General features: G+C 43.7%; 1 long non-coding RNA gene across 1 annotated transcript; it reads right to left on the reverse strand.

Moving 5' to 3' along the window:
• Positions 1–3,814: 3,814 nt before the first annotated feature.
• Positions 3,815–24,010, reverse strand: LOC130284950 (uncharacterized). Its single transcript, XR_008847195.1, has 3 exons — positions 23,959–24,010; positions 21,459–21,553; positions 3,815–4,131 (listed from the first exon to the last, which is right to left on the reverse strand). It is a non-coding gene; the product is annotated as an uncharacterized LOC130284950 (long non-coding RNA).
• Positions 24,011–24,170: the final 160 nt, after the last annotated feature.

Raw genomic sequence — 24,170 nt, forward strand, 5'->3', positions numbered from 1 at the left:
ATGTGTACATTGGTATATATTCTATGTCTTCCTCCTCTGGTTGGATATCTTTGTGCACATGGAGGGATTGCTCTGCGCTCTGTATACTCTGTATTATCAGGGCTATTATGAGCAGAACAATTATGAGTGAGGCAGAGATGACTATATATATATATATATATATATACCGTGTATATAAATATTGTGCTGGCTTCTTTTTGTCCTTTCAGATAAAAGGTTGTAATTCTGAGGAGCGTCTTGGCCCATGTGACAATGACAGAGTGCGGAGGAATCCGTCTTCGATGCCTCATAGTCCAGCGGGCTCCACTTTTCTGCCGGAGTCTCATCAGTCCCGGAATCAGTAAATATTCCCAGTGTGACATCCCAGTGACGCTCCCTCATCTCTCTTAGCTCTTTATTACCTTTCAATGGCTTAAGCCCCAGCACCGAATAACTTCATCAAGGTGTCAGGTTAAACAGATTTGTCCCTCTAATGGCGCCTCTCACAGGTTCCTAATGAAAATTATTGATTGCTGTAGATTAGCTGCAGATTTATGAGCTGGGAGCGGATCCGACTGTCGCCTGGATTCTAGGCAGTCTGGCAGGGTTTGGAGGTCTGTCCGGGACAAGTGGAGAAGCAGTTTCGGGCACAGGCTCAATGTACATTTTAAGGAGAGATGTCTTGAATGTCATTCAGGATGTGTGAATATACAAGGTCACCTAGGAGGGACTTTACTCTACAGAACCATAACATATAATGTAACAAGAAAAACAACTATTACAACCCTATCAGGACCATCAAAAACCTAGACAGATGTTACATTACAATAGTCAATGTCAAAGCAAAGTCAATGAACCATCCATAGAATACAATGATTCCTCCTTATGCTTGAGGGGGTTGGACTCAAGGTCCCACTAAACCTTACTTTGGAAGGAACCCTAATCACTGACCTACTGTAGAGAACCCCACCTTCTTGTTGGTGGCCAGTCCTGGTCCAAAAGCACTCAACATTTGTTAAATGGGCACAGTCAGATCCAAAAACGTTTCGTATGTTGTTACTGATGAAAATTAAACGCCTTGTTAATATGATTTTTAAATATTTATTAAAGAACATGGCTCCTAAAATTCCCACCACTAGGGGTCCCCATACCTACTGGGACACTAAGCAGTCCTGCAGCAGCATCAGGCTTGTCTATGAGTCATGGACAAGAGATGACTGAAGGTTGCATGAGCAGATGCACAAATCACCTCCCACCACCACAAGGGAGGGACACGCCCATTTCACCACACACCAATCATCTCCCACCACCATAAGGGAGGGACACACCCCTTCCACCACACACCAAACACCTCCCACCACCACAAGGGAGGGACACGCCCCCTTCCACCACACACCAATCACCTCCCACCACAAGGGAGGGACACGCCCATTTCACCACACACCAATCATCTCCCACCACCATAAGGGAGGGACACACCCCTTCCACCACACACCAATCACCTTACCGCCACCACAAGGGAGGGACACGCCCCCTTCCACCACACACCAATCACCTCCCACCACCACAAGGGAGGGACATGCCTCCTTTCACCACACACCAATCACCTCCCACCACCACAAGGGAGGGACACGTTCCCTTCCACCACACACCAATCACCTTCCACACTACAAGGGAGGGACATGCCTCCTTCCACCACACACCAATCACCTCCCAACAACACAAGGTAGGGACACCCCCCCTTCCACCACACAACAATCACCTTACCGCCACCACAAGGGAGGGACATGCCTCCTTCCACCACACACCAGTCACCTCTTACCACCACAAGGGAGGGACACGCCCCCTTCCACCACACAACAATCACCTTACCGCCACCACAAGGGAGGGATACGCCCCCTTCCACCACACACCAATCACCTTACCACCACCACAAGGGAGGGACATGCCTCCTTCCACCAAACACCAATCACCTCTTACCACCACAAGGGAGGGACTCGCCCCCTTCCACCACACAACAATCACCTTACCGCCACCACAAGGGAGGGATACGCCCCCTTCCACCACACACCAATCACCTTACCACCACCACAAGGGAGGGACATGCCTCCTACCACTACACACCAATCACCTCCCACCACCACAAGGGAGGGACACGTTCCCTTCCACCACACACCAATCACCTCCCACCACCACAAGGGAGGGACACGTTCCCTTCCACCACACACCAATCACCTCCCACCAACACAAGGGAGCGCCTTCTTCCCCTGAGAGGATTTCTAACACTGTGAGCTAATGAAAAGAGGGATTTTTATAATAAATATAGGAGATAGAGGCATACAAATAGATGTACATGCTCAGGATCAGGTACTGAGTAACAGATCATTAGTATTATTTTTGTAGGATCTGACAGGTACGCTTTAAACCTTCTCTTGAATGGTTGCAAGATGGAGGGTTACTTCATCTTTATAGATGGTGGCAGAGGTAGCAGTCACACCAGAAGGGGCACTCAACATCATTATTATTATTATGGGAACCCTATAGGCACCCTGTCTGTCACTGATTTTTCATTAGGGCCCATGAGTTTTCAGTTTTACCTCTATTAATGGATGCCCTATATAAGTCCCTACTCTTGGTGGTGAGGCCATACTAAGAATAGGGCATAAATATCTATGGGCTCCAGGAGTTGTTTCTATGGCAGTGTTTTCCAATCCGTGTACTTCTAGGTGTTGCAAAACTACAACCCCTAGCAAGCCCGGACAGCCTTATGCTGGGAGTTGTAGTTTTGCATCAACTGGAGGCACCCTGGTTGGGAAACTCTACTCTTTGGTATACATGATATTGAGAGCTGGATGAGAATAAAGTGTGTTAGAATAAATGGCAATAGCCACCAACTCCTAGCTCTGCCATAGTATTCAACTGTATCTACATCCTGAGGATGCAGATACACTTGATCTAGCGTAGGTAGCAGGATATATATTTACATTCTCATTTTCTGAGACTTGCATAAGACTATGGCGATCAATGTATGGATTTGGTGGTGGTCCCTTAGACTTGCATGGGACTTCGGCAAAATCCGTAGATTGAATGCTGTAGTCTTGGTGAGAAAATTTAAAGGGGTACTCCACTGCCCCAGCGTTTGGAACTAAATGTTCCAAATGCTGTGTGCGGGCTTCGGGGGTCGCCACGCCCCTCGTGATATCACACCACACCCCTCGTGATGTCACACCACGCCCATTGTGATGCCACACCACGCCCCTTGTGATATCACACCACGCCCCTCTTAATATCACACCACGCCCCTTGTGATGTCACACCACGCCCCTCGTGATATCACACCACGCCCCTCGTGATGTCACACCACGCCCCTCGTGATGTCACACCACGCCCCTCGTGATATCACACTACACCCCTCGTGATATCACACTACACCCCTCGTGATGTCACACCACGCCCCTTGTGATGTCACACCACGCCCCTCGTGATGTCACACCATGCCCCTCGTGATGTCACACCACGCCCCTCGTGATGTCACACCACGCCTCTTGTGATGTCACACCACGCCCCTCGTGATATCACACCACACCCCTCGTGATGTCACACCACGCCCCTTGTGATGTCACACCATGCCCCTCGTGATGTCACACCACACCCCTCGTGATGTCACACCACGCCGCTCGTAATGTCACACCACGCCCCTCGTGATGTCACACCACGCCCCTCGTGATGTCACACCACACCTCTCGTGATGTCACACCACACCCCTCATGATGTCACACCACGCCCCTCGTGATGTCACACCATGCCCCTCGTGATGTGACACCACGCCCCGTAGCTTTTACTATATGATAAATTAGGCGCATTTTTGTGCTTGGTGGTTTGGAAACGGAGACGGTTTACTAGGTTATTCCCCGAGTCCCCGCCTGCCATCACAGTACATGGAGTATGCGGAGCCCTTGCACGCATTTCGTCCTAATTACATCAACAAACAGTTTGTGGAAAGAAGGAGCAGAAGAGGAGATCTCGCTCGTGATGCGTCATGGCAGTCGTGTTGGGATGGCGGTAACGCGCTCTCATTCTAGGAACGCGGTGATTAAATACGTCTTCCGTTACCACAGTATATGCGGCGACCTCTGAGGACTCCCCTGGGACCTATAGACAGAGATGAAAGATGATATATTAGTCTGTAAACCGGTAGGAAAACAAAGGAAAACTGTGACTGTCTTAAAGGGACATCGATTCCTAATTGATGTGCACAATATATATGGAGCGTTTCAGCCTATTATGTACTGAGCGCTTTTAAAGGGGTACTCTGGTGGGGGAAAAAATGTAGTGCCAGAAAATTATACAGATTTGTAAATGACTTCTTTATAAAAAAAATCTTAATCCTTCCAGAACTTATCAGCTGCTGTATGCTTCAGAGAAAGTTTTGTGGTTCTTTCCAGTCTGACCACAGTGCTCTCTGCTGCCACCTCTGTCCGTGTCAGGAACTGTCCAGAGCAGGAGAAAATCCCCATAGCAAACCTATCCCGCTCTGTACAGTTCCTGACTAGTGTTGAGTGTGAATGCGAATTTTTACCACGAATACCGGCACTTCGCAATTTCGCGAATATTTCGAATATCGTGATATATATTCGGAATGGTGAATATTGTTATTTTTTTATGCAAATTTTTATACAAATATCGGCACTTCCAGACTGGACACTGATGCCTGCCTTCTTTTAGGTGAAAGATATAATTGCGCCTGCGCACTATGCAAATTTTGTTGCGAATTTTCGCATGAAAAAAAAAATGTAGATAGCTAATATGCGAATTTCGCAAAACATAAGACAAATATTCGTCCATATATTAGTGAAATATCGCAAATTTGAATTTGGCCCCTGCCGCTTATCATTATTCCTGACACGGACAGAGGTGTCAGCAGAGAGCACTGTGTTAAGACAGAAAAGAACTAAACAACTTCCTCTGGAGCATACAGCAGCTGATAAGTACTGGGAGGGTTACGTTTTTGAAATAGAAGTCATTTACAAATCTAGATAACTTTCTGGCATCAGTTGATTTGGAAACATTTCTTTTTCTACCGGAGTAGTGATGTTAATTTGCACTGACAATGGGCTGGATTGCTTTTTAATTACTCATAGATGTCAGCTGTTGTCTTGGCTTTCCATGCCTTTTTGCACGTCTCTTTAGTCATGTGTCCAATACGTTTTTTCTGTGTTATTTCACATTTTTACACATAACTTTATTTGTTTTGGTTTCTTTGTATGTATCATAAAGTGTTTCTTGACCAGGGAGCCTGCAGCTGTTCCAAAAACTAAAACTTCCAGCATGCCCGGACAGCCGTTGGCTGTCCGGGCATGCTGGAAGTTGTAGTTTTGCAACAGCTGGAGACACTCTGGTTGGGAAACACTTTATTATACATACAAAGAAACCAAAACAAATAAAGTTATGTGTAAAAATGGGAAATGACACAGAGAAAACGTATTGGACACATGAATAAAGAGACGTGCAAAAAGGCATGGAAAGCCAAGACAACAGCTGACATCTATCAGTAGTTAAAAAGCAATCCAGGCCATTGTCAGTGCAAATTAATATCAGGTAGTGCAGGCTCGGCCCCAATCCCCACCCTCGCTTTGTAAGGCAGCATTTAGAAATAGCACAGCCTCTTAATGTAAAGGCCGTTCCGGGGCTTTTTGGTAGTTCCTGTGCCAGTCTGACTGTTACCCTCCCTCCCTTGTTTGCTTTGTTACTTATTTTTGTTCCACTCGTTATAGGAGGCTTGTACCGTTTTCTGATGTTCTCCGCATGCAAGTCACAGCGGCGGGTCGTGTGATTATAAAGTGTTCAGTAATCTGTGGCGGCTGACGTGCTCCCTGGGAGTCCGGGGGTTGGCATAATGCTGCAAACCCCTTGTGTCGTGTATGTAATGTTTAAAATTAAAAAAGAGAATAATAAAATCTATGGTCAACCCCCACCCACAAAAAAAAGGAAATTATGTGTCTGATGTGTTATTTGTAAGATGACAAGGGCACGGCTCAAGGAGCGAATGGTGGGGAGTATTAGATGACTGCTATCTACTACTCTAGATCACCAGGAATGTTACTTATTCCCCACTGTATATCACAAGGAATGCTACTGGTCCCTACACTGAACCAACAGGAATGTTAGTAATCTCTCTAGACCACCAGGAATGTTACTTATCACTCCTCTAGACCACCAGGAATGTTACTTATTCCCCACTGTATATCACAAGGAATGCTACTGGTCACTACACTGAACCAACAGGAATGTTAGTAATCTCTCCTCTAGACCACCAGGAATGTTACTTATCACTCCTCTAGATCACCAGGAATGTTACTTATTCCCCACTGTATATCACAAGGAATGCTACTGGTCCCTACACTGAACCAACAGGAATGTTAGTAATCTCTCCTCTAGACCACCAGGAATGTTACTTATCACTCCTCTAGACCACCAGGAATGTTACTAATCACTACTCTAGACCAACAGGAATGTTACTAATCATTCCTCTAGACCAACAGGAATGTTATCAATTACTCTCTAGACCACCAGGAAATTTACTTATCACTCCTCTAGACCATGAATAATCTTATTAATCACTCCTCTAGACCACCAGGAATGTTACTTATCACTCCTCTAGACCAACAGGAATGTTACTAATCATTCCTCTCGACCAACAGGAATGTTACCAATTACTCTCTAGACCACCAGGAAATTTACTTATCACTCCTCTAGACCATGATGAATCTTATTAATCACTTCTCTAGACCACCAGAATGTTACCAATCACTTTTCTAGACCACCAGGAATGTTACTAATCACTCCTCTAGACCAGCAGGAATGTTACTAATCACTTCTCTAGACCACCAGGAATGTTACCTATTCCCTACTCTAGACCACCAGGAATGTTACTAATCACTTCTCTAGACCACCAGGAATGTTACTAAACACTCCTCTAGACCACCAGGAATGTTACTAATCACTTCTCTAGACCACCAGGAATGTTACTAAACACTCCTCTAGACCACCAGGAATGTTACTAATTACTTCTCTAGACCACCAGGAATGTTACTATTCCCTCCTCTAGACCACCAGGAATGGTATTAATCACTCCTCTAGACCACCAATAATGTTACTAGTCACTCCACTAGACCACAAGGAATTTTACTTATCACTCCTCTAGACCACCAGGAATGTTACTAATTACTTCTCTAGACCACCAGGAATGTTACTATTCCCTCCTCTAGACCACCAGGAATGGTATTAATCACTCCTCTAGACCACCAATAATGTTACTAGTCACTCCACTAGACCACAAGGAATTTTACTTATCACTCCTCTAGACCACCAAGAATGTTACTAATCACTTCTATAGACAACTAAGAATGTTACTAATCACTCCTCTAGACCACTAGGTACGTTAGTAATCACTCCTCTATACCACCAGGAACGTTACTAATCACTCTCTAGACCACCAATAGTGTTAATTATTACTACTCTAGACCATCATGTATGTTACAAATCCCTTCTCTAGACCGCTAAAAATGTTACTAATTACTCATCTAGACCACCAGAAATGTTACTGATCACTCCTCTAGACCACCAAGATTGTTAATTATGACTCCTCTAGACAACCAGGTATGTTACAAATTACTTCTCTAGACCACTAGAAATGTTACTGATCAAACCTCTAGACTACTAAGACTGTTACTGATCACTCCCCTAGACCACCAGGAATGTTACTAGTCACTCCTTTGGTGATTAGTAACAGTCCTTATTCTTGACCACCAGGAATGTTAATGGTCCTTACTCTAGTCCACCAGAAATGTTTACAGTCCCTACTCTTGTCCACCAGAAATGTTTACAGTCCCTACTCTAGTCCAACAGTAATGTTAATGGTCCTTACTCTAGACCACCAGGAATGTTAATGGTCCTTACTCTAGACCACCAGGAATGTTAATGGTCCTTACTCTCGTCCACCAGGAATGTTAATGGTCCTTACTCTAGACCACCAGGAATGTTACTATTTCCATGAAACCTGTCACTACTCTCAAACGCTGGAGAATAAGTGTGCTATATAGAGAAGGAAACAAATGATACTCACATAGTTATGTACAAAGGAGATTCAGCCTTTTATTATTCCATCAGAACAAAGAAAATGGATACATATCCAGTGCAGGGGGGAGAGTATTTGAGTATCATGCGTTTGACCCCCTCAGCAATGCCAGACCACCACACACAGTACATTCAATGAAACCCGGAAATTAACTTAGGGCACATTACATTAATGCTCAAACATCCTGGACAGCAACAAACAGTCATAGAGAGTATAAACTCTAATAAATGCAGAAAAGAAAGTAATAACACCTGCACATAGAAAGGAGGTAATAACTAGAGCTGGTAGAGCCCCAAGGCTCCGCTGTCCGCTGTCTAGTCCTTCCTTTCATTAACTATTGATATGCCTCTGCTGGATCTAGGAAGGGGCAAGCTATTAATTCCCCTCCCCCCCCCCACACCCCCAAATGTAAATAATCCTCAGTTTACTAAATTCATTGGGAAAGCTGCAAAACCAAAGCAAAGAAGGATCGAGTTCTTATTTCTCACACGGCTTTTCAAAAGAAGCAATATGATTGGTTGATTTTCCTTGTGTTTGTATTTTATAGTTGCTTTTGTTCATTGTTCATAGAGAAAGTGAGTCCAGGTTCCTGTAGGGATATTTGCAGGGGCGGTGAGACTTAGATGGGACTTAGAGTTTAGGAAAATATCTAGGGAAAGATTAGGAACAGCTAATTCTGTTTGTCCTCTGCTTCATTCCTGACCTCCACCTGTTTGTCCTCTGCTTCATTCCTGACCTCCACCTGTTTGTCCTCTGCTTCATTCCTGACTTCCACCTGTTTGTCCTCTGCTTCATTCCTGACCTCCACCTGTTTGTCCTCTGCTTCATTCCTGACCTCCACTTGTTTGTCCTCTGCTTCATTCCTGACCTTCACCTGTTTGTCCTCTGCTTCATTCCTGACCTCCACCTGTTTGTCCTCTGCTTCATTCCTGACCTCCACCTGTTTGTTCTCTGCTTCACTCCTGACCTCCACCATCATCATTGTTTTGTGCCACCATCTTTTCCATCTATGGTCTATTGGTGATGCTGTTCTTGTCAGTATTGAAATGTGCTTTGTATGTTTTTCTTGCAATTATCTGCTTGTCATTGTAATGCCCATGTATCTGTATTTTGCATTTTTCTGCTTTGAGTCCTGTTCAGACATTATGTTTATGTCTGAACAGTTTCTGTGTTTACTCTCCCTGGTCTGGGAAAAGTTAACCTTCCAGCCCTTCAGCACTGGGAGGGTATATAAGGCCTCTTCAGATGCTGTTCTGGGCTTGTAATTACACCTGTTACTCTGACCATGTTTGCATTATGTTCACTATGTCTGTCTGATCACATGTATCCTGAGCTTTAACCATGGTTATCTGTTCTGTTTGATATATATATATATATATATATATATATATATATATATATATATATTAGCTTGCTTTGTTTTAGTACCTTTGTCGGGTTTTAGTATTTTTTTATTCTTCGTTCTGCTTTGTGTTGCCTGACTCCGTGTTTTGCCAGTCCTGTTTTGACTTTGTTTGATCCTGGATCTCCTAGGATAGAATCCTGTTCAGAACCTTATGCTAATCCGTCTATCTAGGAGTAAGTCTTGTGCCTGTACCCGTGCTTGCATGTATTTAGGATTTCTGTTTCTTCCTAGGCTAGTATCCTGTTTTCACTGTGTAGAGTGTCTGCTGGCAAGGAGCCTATTTAGCCTTAGTATTCATGTTGGAGGGACATGGAGTGGGGTGTCCAATGTGTTCCTTGTTCTGAGTCCAGTGTGAACTGTGCTCTTGATTTCCTGACCCATTTAGTGTTCTAACATTCAGTTAACCTGTTCACCCCTGCATCTCCTGGTTTTGTCTGCTGTATACTTATCCCCATATCTAGTCTTGTTTATATTATCATTTGTGCCGTTAGTCTTTATCCTGGTTCTTGAACTGTTTGTTAGTATGCTATATCCTGCCTGGTATATCTGTTTGTAGCTTTGTAGTATTCCTGTTATGTTCATTTTGTTAGAAAGTGGTATTCTACTGTATAGTGACTAGCCAGTGTTATTATACCTAACTAGCCCCACCATAGATAATACATAGATTCCCAGCATTTTCCAATCAGTGTGCCTCAGGCTGTTTAAAAACTACAACTCCCAGCATGCCCGGACAGCCAACGGCTGTCCGGGTATGCTGGGGGTTGTAGTTTTGCAACAGCCAGAGGGATACTGGTTGGGAAACACTGATATAACTTGCAATATATGTATTAGGGTCCCACGTGCCGTATTTTATTGTGTATTTGCTGCTTCGTATTTTCCTACCCATTGAAGTCAATAGTTAGCAAAGTCAGCTTCAGAAAATACGCTGCAAAATACGGCATTTGTGACCCTACCCTAAAACACTCTAGGTCACCATGAATATTTACTTTCAGGCCTTGTTCTCACGACAGAATTTCCGAGCGTAATCCGGCGGAAAAATTCCACTTGGAAATTCTGTTGCAGCAGACTCCAATTGTTTTTAATGGGATACTGCTGCGCCGTGAAAACGGCGGAACTTCTGTGGCAGAAACATCTCGATTTCTGCCTCGGCTAAAAGACTTGACAAAATGTATTGCCATCTATGGAGACAACCTGCCATTTGAGGAACGTTCGCCTGTTTTTTCCGGGCAGGACATTTTGTTTATATTTGACAATGTGAACATAGCCTTAAAGAGAGGAAACAACTGTTTTCAGATCAACTGGAGGCAGAAAGGTAAACAGATTTGTGAATTACTTCTATACAAAAATCTTAATCCTTCCAGTACTTACCAGCTGCTGTATGCTCCACGGAAGTTGTGTAGTTCTTTCCAATCGGACCAATCGGACACTGTGCACTCTGTCCGTGTAAGGAATTGTGCAAAACAGGAGAGATTTGCTATATGCATTTGTTCCTGCTCTGGACAGTTCCTGACATGGACAGAGGTGTCAGCAGAGAGCACTGTGGTCAGACTGGAAAGAACTACACAACTTCCTCTGGAGCATACAGCAGCAGATAAGTACTAGAAGAATTAAGATTTTTTAATACAAGTAATTTACAAATCTGTTTAACTTTCTGGCACCAGTTGATTTATTTATTTTTAATTATTATCCTCCGGAGGACCCCTTTGACTTTTAAGACACATAACTTATCCTAAAGCCTTTTTTTACCCTTTCTTTATTGATTTTTTGTCCTAAATATTGATTTTTTTTCAGAGGTTACAATATTAAAGATACCTCATTGTGGGGGACATAATAGTGGTCAATGGTCACGTGTTCACCTAATTCTGATTATTCACTTTGTTTACAGGACTCTTCCGGATTTCACTCAAAAAAGACAATGGAATTTTTTATCGTTTTTACTCAAATTTGTTACGTCTGTGTCCAGCCTCAGTCTATGAGACGCACGCAAAGCGTTATTCTTGATGCCAGGATCTAGTGGAAAACGCGACATATGTATAGTGTTTACTATTTGGTCTGATCTTATGGCGCAGGCGATCATTTACAGAGGACAGACACGGGCTCAGCAGGCGTTGTGTTTGTTGTTTTTGTTTCTTTTTCCCCTCATTGCGCATAATTATTAGCTTGCTTACCGCGCACATTCATTTTCTAGATATCTACAGCTGCTCTGCAAAAGCAATTAGGATTACTTTCTGCTATAAATGATGTTGTATCAATAAACAAATAGACACATATGGCAGGGAGTACCTAGATAACAGAACAGGACTTCACAGATCAGGAGTAAGACTGTACGTGCAGATTATACAGACAATTAAAAGGGTATATACAAACAAGTAAAAAGAATAAATGGAGCACTCTTTGGGAACCCATATAAAAACTTCAGTTTATTCCAAATCAAAATGATGAAACAGCATAGCAGGGAGAGAGGGAACAGGCAGGTAGCGTGGATAGGCGATGGACGTTTCTCACCAAACAGGTGCTTCTTCTGGGTTATGGCCATTTCTCACCAAAAAAGGCTTCTTCTGGCTCCCATTCGAGATGATGATCTTTTCTCACCAAACAGGTGCTTCTTCCGGCCTGCACTCAAGGTGACAGCCGTTTCTTGCCAAACAGGCACTTCTTCCGGACTCCACTCAAGGTGACAGACGTTTCTCACCAAACAGGTGTTTCTTCTGGCCTGCACTTGAGTGGAGGCCTGAAGAAGTGCCTGTTCAGTTAGAAACAGCTGTTGCCTATCTTCGCTACCCGCCTGTTCCTTGTCTCCCCACTATACTGTTTTATTGTTTTTATATGCAATAAACTGAAGTTTTTATACGGGTACCCGGTGAGTGCCCCATCTATTCCTCTTCTTCAGCTTCTTTGTATCTACATTGTTGTGACACTGTCTGGATATTGAACCCTCCCTGTACGTATACACAGTGTCTAGAGCCATGCCAGGGCCTTGTAAAATACCTTATCTTTAATTTAAAGGGGTATTTCAGCTGTCAATATTTATCTATCCACATGATTGTGAATGAAGCAGTAGTTTGCTTGCACGGCCACCACTCCTTTCACTACTATGGGACTGACTGAGATAACTAAAGACACTGATGGGAGAGACAGAAAACCAGGGTTCCCATTTTACCATCTAAAGGGGTACTACCCTGGAAAATGTTTATTTTGAATTTTTATTTAAATCAACTGGTGCCAGAAAGCTAAACAGATTTGCAAATTACTTCTATTGAAACCTCTTAATCCTTCTAGTACTTGTCAGCCGCTGTATGCTCCACAGGAAGTTCTTTTCTTTTTGAATTTCCTTTCTGCCTGACCACAGTGCTCTCTGCTGACTGCATTTTAGGAACTGTCCAGAATAGGAGCAAATCCCCATAGCAAACCTCTCCTGCTGCAGACAGTTCTTAAAATGGACAGAGGTGTCAGCAGAGAGCACTGTGGTCAGACTGAAAAGGAAAATCAAAAAGAAATTAACTTCCTGTGGAGAAAATAGAAGCTGATAAGTACTTGAAGGATTCCGATTTTTAAATAGAAGTAATTTACAATTCTGTTTAACTTTCTGTTGATAAAAAAAAAAAAAAGTTTTCCGTTTTCCTGGGGAGTACCCCTTTAACCCCTACAGGACCCATGACGTAACGTTACGTCCCGACACCCTGGGTCTTAAGGACCAAGGACGTACAGTTACGTCATGGGCAGTTCTGGTCCCCGCCGTGCGCCGGACGGGGATCGGACCGGGATGCCTGCTGAAATCGTTCAGCAGGCATCCCGTGCAAATGCCCAGGGGGGTCATCAGACCCCCCCATGTCGGCGATCACGGCAAATCGCAAGTGAATTCACACTTGCGATTTGCGCAATTACGGGTCATTACGGGTCTATAGTGACCAGGTGACCCGGAATGTAAGGGGGATCGCGGGTGTCTAAGACACCCACGATCCCCCTGAAGCGATAGGAGTGAGGTGGCACGGGTGCCACCCCTCCTATCCCTGCTATTGGTGGTCTAGACGCGACCACCAATAGCAGATCGGGGGCGGGGGGGTTTACTTTCGTTTTCCCCGTCCTGCCCACCCACAATAGGCGGGGCAGGACGGGGAAAATTACCGATCCGGGCGGGCGATGGAGGCTACGGGCGACGGAGATCGGCGATGACGTGTGGCTGGATCCGACTTAAGCCGGTGTGCAACATCTGAAGGGTACAGTTTGAGACCATTATACAGTGGTCTCTAACTGTAGCCCTCCAGATGTTGCAAAACTACAACTCCCAGCATGCCCTGACAGCTGTTTGGGCATGCTGGAAGATGTAGTTTTGCAACAGATGGAGGGCTACAGTTTGAGACCACTATATAGTGGTCCCTAAACTGTAGCCCTCCAGATCTTGCAAAACTACAACTCCTAGCATGCCCAAACAACTGTTTGCTGTCTGGGCATGCTGGCAATTGTAGTTTTGCAACAGCTAGAGGACCACAGTTTGGAGATCACTTTGCAGTGTTCTCTAAAACTGTAGCCCTCCAGATGTTGCAAAACTGCAAATCCCAGCATGCCCAAACAGCAAACAGCTGTCTCGGCATGCTGGGAGTTGTAGTTGCGATCCCTCCTGCTATTGCATAACTACATCTCCCAGCATGCCCTTTGGTGATCAGTACATGCTGGGAGTTGTAGTTTTGCAACAGCTGGAGGCAGACTGGTTGGAAACAGAACCTAACTGAAGGTTTTCCAACCAGTGTGTCTCCAGCTGTTGCAAAAGTACAACTCCCAGCATGCACGGTCTGTCAGTAATGCTGGGAGTTGTAGTTTTGAAACAGCTGGAGGTTTGCCCCCCCCCCCCCCATGTGAACGTACAGGGTACATTGACACAGGCAGGCTTAAAGTAAGTTTCCTGCTTCAAGTTTGGGCTGCGGCAAATTTTTTGCCGCAGCTCAAACTCCTAGCAGTAAACTCACCGTAACACGCCAGTGCGAAAGTACCCTAAAAACACTACAATAACACATAAAGAGTAAAACACTACATATACACCCCTTACACTGCCCCCCCCCCCCCCAATAAAAATAAAAAACGTATTGTATGGCAGTGTTTCCAAAACGGAGCCTCCAGCTGTTGCAAAACAACAACTCCCAGCATTTCCGGACAGCCACTGACTGTCCAGGCATGCTGGAAATTTAGCAACAGCTGGAGGCACCCTGTTTGGGAATCACTGGTGTAGAATACCCCTATGTCCACCCTATGCGATCCCTAATTTAGTCCTCAAATGCGCATGGAGCTCTCTCACTTTGGAGCCCTGTCGTATTTCAAGGAAACAGTTTAGGGCCACATATGGGTATTTCCGTACTCGGGAGAAATTGCACTACAAATTTTGGGGGGCTTTTTCTCCTTTTACCCCTTATGAAAAGGAAAAGTTGGGGCTACACCAGCTTGTTAGTGTAAAAAAAGAAAAAAATTTACACTAACATGCTGGTGTTGCCCTATACTTTTTATTTTCACAAGGGTTAAAAGGAAAAAAAGACCCCCAAAATTTGTAACGCAATTTCTCCTGAGTACAGAAATACCCCAGATGTGGGCGTAAAATGCTCTGCGGGCGCACAACAAGGCTCAGGAGTGAGAGCGCACTATGTACGTTTGAGGCCTAAATTGGTGATTCACAGGGGTGGCCGATTTTACAGCGGTTCTGACATAAACGCAAAAAAATAAATACCCACATGTGATCCCATTTTGGAAACTACACCCCTCACGGAATGTAATAAGGGGTACAGTGAGCATTTACGCCCCACAGGTGTCTGACAGATTTTTGGAACAGTGGTCCGTGAAAATGAAAAATGTAATTTTTCATTTGCACAGCCCACTGTTCCAAAGATCTGTCAAATGCCAGTGGGGTGTAAATACTCACTGCACCCCTTATTAAATTCTGTGAGGGGTGTAGTTTCCAAAATAGGATGTGGGGGGTCCACTGTTCTGGCACCACGGGGGGGCTTTGTAAACGCACATGACCCCTGACTACCATTCCAAATTTTTTTTTCCCAAAAGCTCAATGGCGCTCCTTCTCTTCTGAGCATTGTAGTGCGCCAGCAGAGCATTTGACGTCCACACATGGGGTATTTCCATACTCAGAAGAGATGAGGTTACAAATTTACAGGGGTCTTTTCTGCTATTAACTCTTGCAAAAATTTGAAATTTGGGGGGAAACACATTTTTGGGAAAACATTTTTTTTTTTTTTACATATGCAAAAGTTGTGAAATCCCTGTGGGGTATTAAGGCTCACTTTATTCCTTGTTACGTTTCTCAAGGAGTCTAGTTTCCAAAATGGTATGCCATGTGTTTTTTTTGTTTTGCCGTCCTGGCACCATAGGGGCTTCCTAAATGCGACATGCCCCCTGAGCAAAATTTGCTCTCAAAAAGCCAAATATGACTCCTTCTCTTCTGAGCATTGTAGCTCGCCCGTAGTGCACTTCAGGTCAATTTATGGGGTACCTCCATACTCAGAAGAGATGTGGTTGCAAATTTTGGGGGGTATTTTCTGCTATTAACCCCTGCAAAAATGTGAAATTTGGGGGGAAACATACATTTTAGTGAAAAAAACAACATTTTTTTTTACATATGCAAAAATCGTGAAACATCTGTGGGGTATTAAGGCTCACTTAATTCCTTGTTACGTTCCTCAAGGGGTCTAGTTTCCAAAATGGTATGCCATGTGTTTTTTTTTGCTGTTCTGGCACCATAGGGGCTTCCTAAATGCAACATGCCCCCCAAAAACCATTTCAGAAAAACATACTCTCCAAAATCCCCTCGTGGCTCCTTCCCTTCTGAGCCCTCTACTGCACCCGCCGAACACTTTACATAGACATAATTACAAATATAAGTATACATTTTCTCCTTTTACCCCTTGTAAAAATAAAAAAAAATTGGGTCTACAAGAACATGCGAGTGTAAAAAAATTAAGATTGTGAATTTTCTCCTTCACTTTGCTGCTATTCCTGTGAAACACCTAAAGGGTTAAAACTCTGAATTAATTTCATTTTGAATACTTTGGGGGGGGGGGGGGTGCAGTCTTTATAATGGGGTCATTTATGGGGTATTTCTAATATGAAGACCCTTCAAATCCACTTCAAACCTGAACTGATCCCTGAAAAATAGTGAGTTTGAACATTTTCTGAAAAATTGGAAAATTGCTGCTGAACTTTGAAGCCCTCTGGTGTCTTCCAAAAGTAAAAACTCGTCAATTTTATGATGCAAACATAAAGTAGACATATTGTATATGTGAATCAAATTTTTTTTTATTTGGAATATCCATTTTCCTTACAAGCAGAGAGCTTCAAAGTTAGAAAAATGCAAAATTTTCAAATTTTTCATCAAATTTGGGGATTTTTCACCAAGAAAGGATAGAAGTTACCACAAAATTTTACCACCATGTTAAAGTAAAATATGTCACGAAAAAAAAATCTTGGAATCAGAATGATAACTAAAAGCATTCCAGGGTTATTAATGTTTAAAGTGACAGTGGTCAGATGTGCAAAAAACGCTCTGGTCCTAAGGTGTAAAATGGCCTGGTCCTTAAGGGGTAAATATGATCCAAGCATTCAGACCTCCAACAGCCTGGTATTCATGACCTATTTTGTGGCAATGTTTGGCAATGTCTTGTGTTTGGCAATATTCATAAGCCCCATAGAGAATGAATGGCATGCTGGCCGTGCATGCTCCGTGCGTTCCACAAGATAGGCCATAATTGAATATTTGGTTGGTAGAACTCTAAATGCTTGGATCCCACTAAATTGTAAAAAATGGGGACCCCATTATTTTGTCTCATCCACCAGTGTCTTCAGCTATCTCTATCAGTCCCATAGAAGTGAATAGAGCGGTGGGCGTGCTTCATTCACAAGGGGCGCACAGGGACCACCATTCTCTTGATCAGTGTTTTTTTGGTAGTTGGACCCTTAGCAATCACACATTATTAATCAATCCTGTGTATAGGTAAAAAAATTATAATAGTGGGCCTTCCCCTTTAAAGGGGCATTCCTACCATTATAAGTTATCCCCTATCCACATGATAGGGGATAAGTAGCTGATTATGGTGTGTGTGTGTAGAGGGGGGGAGGCAGTCTGACTTTTACAGATTGAATTTTTTTTTAAAGGGGTACTCTACCCCTCTCCACACTGTTTTCACACTGCGGGGTCGGCCACGCCCCCTCGTGACATCACAGACACGCACCCTCAATGCAAGTCTATGGGAGGGGGCGTAACGCCCCCTCCCATAGACTTGCATTGAGCGGGCGTGGCCGTGATATCGCGAGGGGGAGTGGCCGACCCCTGCTGTGCAAAAACAGCGTTCAGAACATTTAGTTCCACGCTGGTCAGTGGAGTACCCCTTTAAGCAAAATACTGTACATCCATTCCCGTAGCCATTGTGTGCGATCCGACTTATTCTCACAATCCCTGAACCCACCGTAAAACAGTTTTTCCCTTTGCTGCAATTAACATTGAACCTGAAGATAAGAAACCCTCTAATCTCCCCGCACCTTTTCCTTATTCCCTCTTAGCAGGATACGTTTGACTATTTTTAGGTATAATCCACACGATTTGACATTTGTTTAAATGAAAAATGTTCCTTGGTAGGATTTGTTAAATTAATGTGAAAAATGGAACCCCCCCCCCCCCATCCCCTTATTAAAAAAAAAATCCTGTGCAAAAAAGAATAATGATGTTGTATGAGCGAGTGCTTTTCCCTTATTGCTAGTTCAATACACCTTAAGTGGAGCTGTCTGGAAGCCACAATGAGAGCTGACAAAATAATGACACCGGCATTAGCATAGAGAAGAGATTGTTCTAAGTCTTACGATCTCATACCAACGTCTCCCAATCATTCCCTGACTCGCTATAATAACCTGACACTTTTTATATTATTACACTGAATTATACCTTTCTTGATTCATAGACTTGTTAAATTGTGTTCATACATCTCTGCCTGTTAGACGTGTCTCGTGTCCGTATTGCTGGATGAAGTCATTGCATATGTATGTACGGCGAGCGCGAAAAAGAGGAGAGATTAAAAATTGTGTTTACGGGGGAGAGATGTTACCATGTGTCTGAGGGGTTGTCATAAGGGAGAGGGGCATTCAGCTTTAAGAATAATGGAGAAAGTCTATATTGTGGTGTATTAGGATGACTGCTGTTTTAGATATGTTTTGTATCCAAATGGTGGACCTCTATATGTTGCGTAACGACAACCCCCAGCGTGACTTCACATCAGTCAAGGAAGGCAATCAGGGCCAAATGGATTATGGATAGAGATAAGAAAATTTTCTGAAATTCGCTATGAGTCCAATTTGTTTTGAATTGGCTAAAAGATTTGTGTCAGTACAAAAAAAATTGGGGTTGAATCAAAAGTGCATCAAAATTGATGGAGCAGTATGGAATGTGATGGACAAGGCAGGAGATGTTCAGCTTTGTAGGGTTAGCAGTAGTAGTAGTAGTTGTCATCGTAGTATTAGTAGAAGAAGTAGAGGGAAGTGCTCATGGGTGTGTAGGGAGAGATATTAGCAGTAGAGAGGGAAGTGCTCATGGGTGTATAGGGAGAAGTATTAGCAGTAGAAGAAAGTGCTCATGGGTGTATAGGGAGAGGTATTAGCAGTAGAGAGGGAAATGCTCATGGGTGTATAGGGAGAGGTATGAACAGTAAAGAGGGAAGTGCTCATAGGTGTATAGGGAGAGGTATTAGCAGTAGAGAGGGAAGTGCTCATGGGTGTATAGGGAGAAGTATTAGCAGTAGAAGAAAGTGCTCATGGGTGTATAGGGAGAGGTATTAGCAGTAGAGAGGGAAATGCTCATGGGTGTATAGGGAGAGGTATGAACAGTAAAGAGGGAAGTGCTCATGGGTGTATAGGGAGAGGTATTAACAGTAAAGAGGGAAGTGCTCATGGGCGTATAGGGAGAGGTATTAGCAGTAGAGAGGGAAGTGCTCATGGGTGTATAGGGAGAAATATTAGCAGTAGAAGAAAGTGCTCATGGGTGTATAGGGAGAGGTATTAGCAGTGGAGGGAAGTGCTCATGGGTGTATAGGGAGAAGTATTAGCAGTAGAAGAAAGTGCTCATGGGTGTATAGGGAGAAGTATTAGCAGTAGAAGAAAGTGCTCATGGGCAGATAGGGAGAGGTATTAACAGTAGAGAGGGAAATGCTCATGGGTGTCTAGGGTGAGGCATTAGCAGTAGAGAGGGAAGTGCTCATGGGTGTATAGGGGGAAGTATTTTCGCATATGCGAAAATAAAATGAGAATATTACGAATATGCGAATATTCGCGAATATATCACGGATATTCGTCCATATATTCGTGAATATTCGCAAATTCGAATATGGCCTATGCCACTCAACACTAATTAGCAGTAGAGAAGGAAGTGCTCATAGGTGTATAGGGAGAGATTTTAGCAGTAAAGGGAAGTGCTTACGGGTGTATAGGGAGAGGTAATAGCAGTAGAGAGGGAAGTGTTTATGGGTGTATAAGGAGAGGTATTAGCAGTAGAGAGGGAAGTGCTCACAGGTGTATAGGGAGAGATTTTAGCAGTAAAGGGAAGTGCTTATGGGTGTATAGGGAGAGGTAATAGCAGTAGAGAGGGAAGTGTTTATGGGTGTATAAGGAGAGGTATTAGCAGTAGAGAGGGAAGTGCTTATGGGTGTATAGGGAGAGGTATTAGCAGTAGAGAGGGAAGTGCTTATGGGTGTATAGGGAGAGGTAATAGCAGTAGAGAGGGAAGTGTTTATGGGTGTATAAGGAGAGGTATTAGCAGTAGAGAGGGAAGTGCTCACAGGTGTATAGGGAGAGATTTTAGCAGTAAAGGGAAGTGCTTATGGGTGTATAGGGAGAGGTAATAGCAGTAGAGAGGGAAGTGTTTATGGGTGTATAAGGAGAGGTATTAGCAGTAGAGAGGGAAGTGCTTATGGGTGTATAAGGAGAGGTATTAGCAGTAGAGAGAAGTGGTCATGCCACTGTACAGAACACTGGTGAGGCCTCACTTGGAGTATTGTGCGCAGTACTGGAGGCCGTATCTCCAGAAGGATATAGATACATTGGAGAGTTCAGAGAAGATACTAAACTTGTGCAGGATAGAACTTACCAGGAAAGGATAAAGGACCTTAACATATATAGAAGAAAGAAGAGACAGAGGGGATATGATAGAGACTTTTATATACATAAAGGGAATCAACACGGTAAAGGAGGAGAGGAGATTTACTGTATATACTGTAGGTGAAAAACTATCACAAGGGGACATAGATTTATATTAAAGGGGAAAGGTTTCTGCAGTAATATCAGGAAGTCTTACTTTACTGAGAGAGTAGTGGATGCATGGAATAGCCTTCCTGCAGAAGTGGTCGCTGCAATTACAGGGAAGGAGTTTAAGCATGCATGGGATAGCGCCGACACATTCTATGTTAATATATAAGGAACATGATGGACAAAGCAGGAGATATGTAGCTGTTTAGGGATAGTAGTAGTAGAAGACGTACTAGCGGCTGCCATGTTGGGGAAATCATTCGAAATTAATCTAAAAAATGTAGAGTTTGCTAAATTGCCAAATTTTGGGGAAATTTTGAACCAATCCAACATGCACTATATTGATTCACTCATCTCTAGTTATGGCTTAGAAAATTCACAACCCTCATACATAATAGTAAAAAGGACCAGAAATCTTGTTATACTCTATATACTCTATATACTATATAAGACTTTATCTGCCATTACAGCCCATGAGAGATTGTTTTAGAGCTGAACAGACTCTGTTTTTCAGTCCCGACTTGACCTTGAGTTCTCTCTGGGTTTTTTGAGTATAGATTGAGTTATGATAGAAGTTTTGATAAGGGCCATTAACATATTTCTATGAAGCTGTCATATCCCTCTTAGCTGTCACCTTTCTAGAGTGAATACATTACATACCTTCTTCTATACCTCCTATTCATTCCGTCGTTCTTTTCTGCACTCTTTTCACACTTCTGGGATGACCTCTTTATGAGCTGCGGCCAAAAACTGGACTGTACAACACTAACGGGGAGGATGAGGTAAGTGCAAAAAATTATTTTTTTATGCCATATCCCTTTTACCATATCCTAGCAGATAGAGGAGAATGATTCTCCCAAAAATGGTGTCTTCTGTGGGGCTCTCCTCCGAAAGGTCTGTGTCTGGATTTGGGAAAATGACCGACCAAATACGGAATGGCTCCGCTCCCCATGGGAGCGGAGCCATTCCGTATTTGGTCGGTCATTTGCCCAAATCCAGACACAGACCTTTCGGAGGAGAGCGCCACAGAAGACACCATTTTTGGGAGAATCATTCTCCTCTATCTGCCATTTCTCAAGACCGTCCTCTACCAGTTGAGTACGGTACCGGTGCCGGCTGCACTCCTTCTTTGCACCACAGACAGCGGTATCAAGTCTTCAATGGTGTTGTGCTCAAAGTACAACACTAGTAGGCGAGCAAACCTTTTTTTACATTGACATACTATCTCCTAAAATGATGATTGCGCTTAGATGCGCAACGGTCTATTTCTGTTTTTTTCTTTTCATAACTTTTACCATATCTTGTTAGCTTTAGAGGCAGCAGACTGACACCATAGGTATGAGATATGGTAGAGCTTATGATCTCAAGTGATTCCAACATCTTGTCATCTCTCTGGTTTAGGCCCCGTAGTAAACTTGAACAGAATCCTAGAGGTGGGATCTAGCCTGTACTAACTGCTTTAGGCAAATTCAGATTGTTGAAATTACAGCTGGTTCATTGAAGCAGGTGGAAGAAGTGCCTCAACCTGGTCCTGTGTTAGGGGGGATGCCATGTTGCTTCTGCAGCTTCCCATGTTTTGCACTTCTTCCTCCCAACGTGTTTCTCAAACAGTGTGCCTCCAGATCTTTACATGTTTTGCAGTTCTCTCTCCCAACATCTTTCCCAACTAGTGTGCCTTCAGATCCAGCCATGTTTTGCAGTTCTCCCTCCCAACATATTTACCAACCAGTGTTCCTTCAGATCCAGCCATGTTTTGCAGTTCTCCCTCCTGATGTGTTTCCCAACCAGTGTGCCTCAAGATCTTGCCATGATTTTGGTTTTCCCTCCCAGCATGTTTCTCAAACAGTGTGCCTCCAGATCTTGCCATGTTTTGCAGTTCTCCCTCACATGTTTCCCAACCAAAGTGACTCCAGATCTTGCCATGTTTTGCAGTTTTCCCTCCCAACGTGTTTCTCAAACAGTGTGCCTCCAAATATTGCCATGTTTCGCAGTTCTCCCTTACGATGTGTTTTCCAACCAGTGTGCCTCCAAATCTTGACATTTTTTGCAGTTCTCCCTCCCGATGTGTTTTCCAACCAGTCTGCCTCCAGATCCTGCCATGTTTAACAGTTTTCCCTCCCAACGTGTTTCCCAACCTGTATTCCTCCAGATCTTCCCATGTTTTGCAGTTCTCCCTCACATGTTTTCCAACCAGTGTGCCTCCAAATCTTGACATGTTTCGCAGTTCTCCCTCCCGATGTGTTTTCCAACCAGTCTGCCTCCAGATCCTGTCATGTTTAACAGTTTTCCCTCCCAACGTGTTTTCCAACCTATATTCCTCCAGATCTTCCCATGTTTTGCAGTTCTCCCTCACATGTTTTCCAACCAGTATAACTCCAGATCTTGCCATGTTTTGCGGTTTTCCCTCCCAACGTGTTTCTCAAACAGTGTGCCTCCAAATATTGCCATGTTTCGCAGTTCTCCCTCCCGATGTGTTTTCCAACCAGTCTGCCTCCAGATCCTGTCATGTTTAACAGTTTTCCCTCCCAACGTGTTTTCCAACCAGTATTCCTCCAGATCTTCTCATGTTTTGCAGTTCTCCCTCACATGTTTTCCAACCAGTATGACTCCAGATCTTGCCATGTTTTGCGGTTTTTCCCTCTCAACGTGTTTCTCAAACAGTGTGCCTCCAAATATTTCCATGTTTCGCAGTTCTCCCTCCCAATGTGTTTTCCAACCAGTAACCCTCCAGATCCTGCTATGTTTAACAGTTTTTCCTCCCAACATGTTTCCCAACCAGTGTTCCTCCAGATCTTCCCATGTATTGCAGTTCTCCCTCCCAAAGTGTTTCCCAACCAGTGTGCCCCCAGATCTTGCAAAACTACAACTTCCAGCATGCCCGGACAGCCAACGGCTGTCCGGGCATGCTGAGAGTTGTAGTTTTGCAAAAGCACTTTTTGAGGTTTGTCTCCTACTCACACATCCTCCTGTGGCCACTGCCACCCCTTGCCATCCCAGCATGGTCGATTTTTGCAAGTTGGGGGAAGTCCAACTTATTGAGCAGTTATAAATAGGTTAAATGCAATTCTTTTCTTAAGATACAGTATTTTGGTCTTACAGACAAAGACAAACTGCAGCTGCATCCCCCTCCTCTGTCCTGTTTTTTTTTTTTCTGTTTTACCTTAGGTTATGTTCACGCTGAGGGATTGGAGAGGGATTTACTTGAGTAATTGCGCTTGCTTATTCTGCTTCAGTTGTGCTTTGAATGAAAGTACCTTTGAATTTAAAAAAGGACTTTCCTCATCCCTGTTCACACTGAGGAATTTCCGTTAGCAGAATTCCGACGTTGAGTTCTATTCCGCCAGTAGACTGAACATATTCATACTTCTGGCT

Source organism: Hyla sarda, chromosome 8 (genome assembly GCF_029499605.1).
Source record: "Hyla sarda isolate aHylSar1 chromosome 8, aHylSar1.hap1, whole genome shotgun sequence".
NCBI lineage: Eukaryota > Metazoa > Chordata > Amphibia > Anura > Hylidae > Hyla > Hyla sarda.